We start from the raw sequence: 2,811 nt of genomic DNA, 5'->3' as shown, positions 1-2,811 counted from the left end.
TAACCACAGGTGCCTAAACTACAGATATAGAGTCCTAACCACAGGTGCCTAAACTACAGTTATAGAGTCCTAACCACAGGTGCCTAAACTACAGTTATAGAGTCCTAACCACAGGTGCCTAAACTACAGTTATAGAGTCCTAACCACAGGTGCCTAAACTACAGATATAGAGTCCTAACCACAGGTGCCTAAACTACAGTTATAGAGTCCTAACCACAGGTGCCTAAACTACAGTTATAGAGTCCTAACCACAGGTGCCTAAACTACAGTTATAGAGTCCTAACCACAGGTGCCTAAACTACAGATATAGAGTCCTAACCACAGGTGCCTAAACTACAGATATAGAGTCCTAACCACAGGTGCCTAAACTACAGTTATAGAGTCCTAACCACAGGTGCCTAAACTACAGATATAGAGTCCTAACCACAGGTGCCTAAACTACAGTTATAGAGTCCTAACCACAGGTGCCTAAACTACAGTTATAGAGTCCTAACCACAGGTGCCTAAACTACAGTTATAGAGTCCTAACCACAGGTGCCTAAACTACAGTTATAGAGTCCTAACCACAGGTGCCTAAACTACAGTTATAGAGTCCTAACCACAGGTGCCTAAACTACAGATATAGAGTCCTAACCACAGGTGCCTAAACTACAGTTATAGAGTCCTAACCACAGGTGCCTAAACTACAGATATAGAGTCCTAACCACAGGTGCCTAAACTACAGTTATAGAGTCCTAACCACAGGTGCCTAAACTACAGTTATAGAGTCCTAACCACAGGTGCCTAAACTACAGTTATAGAGTCCTAACCACAGGTGCCTAAACTACAGATATAGAGTCCAAACCACAGGTGCCTAAACTACAGATATAGAGTCCTAACCACAGGTGCCTAAACTACAGATATAGAGTCCTAACCACAGGTGCCTAAACTACAGATATAGAGTCCTAACCACAGGTGCCTAAACTACAGATATAGAGTCCTAACCACAGGTGCCTAAACTACAGATATAGAGTCCTAACCACAGGTGCCTAAACTACAGTTATAGAGTCCTAACCACAGGTGCCTAAACTACAGATATAGAGTCCTAACCACAGGTGCCTAAACTACAGTTATAGAGTCCTAACCACAGGTGCCTAAACTACAGTTATAGAGTCCTAACCACAGGTGCCTAAACTACAGATATAGAGTCCTAACCACAGGTGCCTAAACTACAGTTATAGAGTCCTAACCACAGGTGCCTAAACTACAGTTATAGAGTCCTAACCACAGGTGCCTAAACTACAGATATAGAGTCCTAACCACAGGTGCCTAAACTACAGATATAGAGTCCTAACCACAGGTGCCTAAACTACAGATATAGAGTCCTAACCACAGGTGCCTAAACTACAGTTATAGAGTCCTAACCACAGGTGCCTAAACTACAGATATAGAGTCCTAACCACAGGTGCCTAAACTACAGTTATAGAGTCCTAACCACAGGTGCCTAAACTACAGTTATAGAGTCCTAACCACAGGTGCCTAAACTACAGATATAGAGTCCTAACCACAGGTGCCTAAACTACAGATATAGAGTCCTAACCACAGGTGCCTAAACTACAGTTATAGAGTCCTAACCACAGGTGCCTAAACTACAGTTATAGAGTCCTAACCACAGGTGCCTAAACTACAGATATAGAGTCCTAACCACAGGTGCCTAAACTACAGATATAGAGTCCTAACCACAGGTGCCTAAACTACAGTTATAGAGTCCTAACCACAGGTGCCTAAACTACAGTTATAGAGTCCTAACCACAGGTGCCTAAACTACAGATATAGAGTCCTAACCACAGGTGCCTAAACTACAGATATAGAGTCCTAACCACAGGTGCCTAAACTACAGATATAGAGTCCTAACCACAGGTGCCTAAACTACAGATATAGAGTCCTAACCACAGGTGCCTAAACTACAGTTATAGAGTCCTAACCACAGGTGCCTAAACTACAGATATAGAGTCCTAACCACAGGTGCCTAAACTACAGTTATAGAGTCCTAACCACAGGTGCCTAAACTACAGTTATAGAGTCCTAACCACAGGTGCCTAAACTACAGATATAGAGTCCTAACCACAGGTGCCTAAACTACAGTTATAGAGTCCTAACCACAGGTGCCTAAACTACAGATATAGTCCTAACCACAGGTGCCTAAACTACAGTTATAGAGTCCTAACCACAGGTGCCTAAACTACAGTTATAGAGTCCTAACCACAGGTGCCTAAACTACAGATATAGAGTCCTAACCACAGGTGCCTAAACTACAGATATAGAGTCCTAACCACAGGTGCCTAAACTACAGATATAGAGTCCTAACCACAGGTGCCTAAACTACAGATATAGAGTCCTAACCACAGGTGCCTAAACTACAGTTGCTGTTATTTGTGTGCTTTATTTGTTTGCAGAGCTGCAGCAGATCTATTCTTATTATGCACCAATTAGATTGTGTGTGTGTGTGTGTGTGTGTGTATGTCTCACTGCATCAAATCATTGAGCTTAATTGGCTTAGTGCTTGCTCATAAATGTGGTGAGCTCATAATTATTTGTGATGATAAATAAGATGGTAATTCATTTTTTTTATATATATATTTGCATACTATAGGGATACTGCATTGTCAGATGTGCAGTTGAGTTCTGACTAAATTAATGAATCAATAAACTACAGTTTTAAGATTGTGCTGGGAAGCACTGCATCTGTCTGGATAAATGCACAAATGGTCCCTAGTGCTGGGGGCACCCTCTATTACCATTCCAAGCACAGCACCTCTAGTCACCCGCGAA

Source organism: Salmo salar, chromosome 06 (genome assembly GCF_965601325.2).
Source record: "Salmo salar chromosome 06, fSalSal1, whole genome shotgun sequence".
NCBI classification, from domain to species: Eukaryota; Metazoa; Chordata; class Actinopteri; order Salmoniformes; family Salmonidae; genus Salmo; species Salmo salar.
This window is presented reverse-complemented; position numbering follows the sequence as displayed.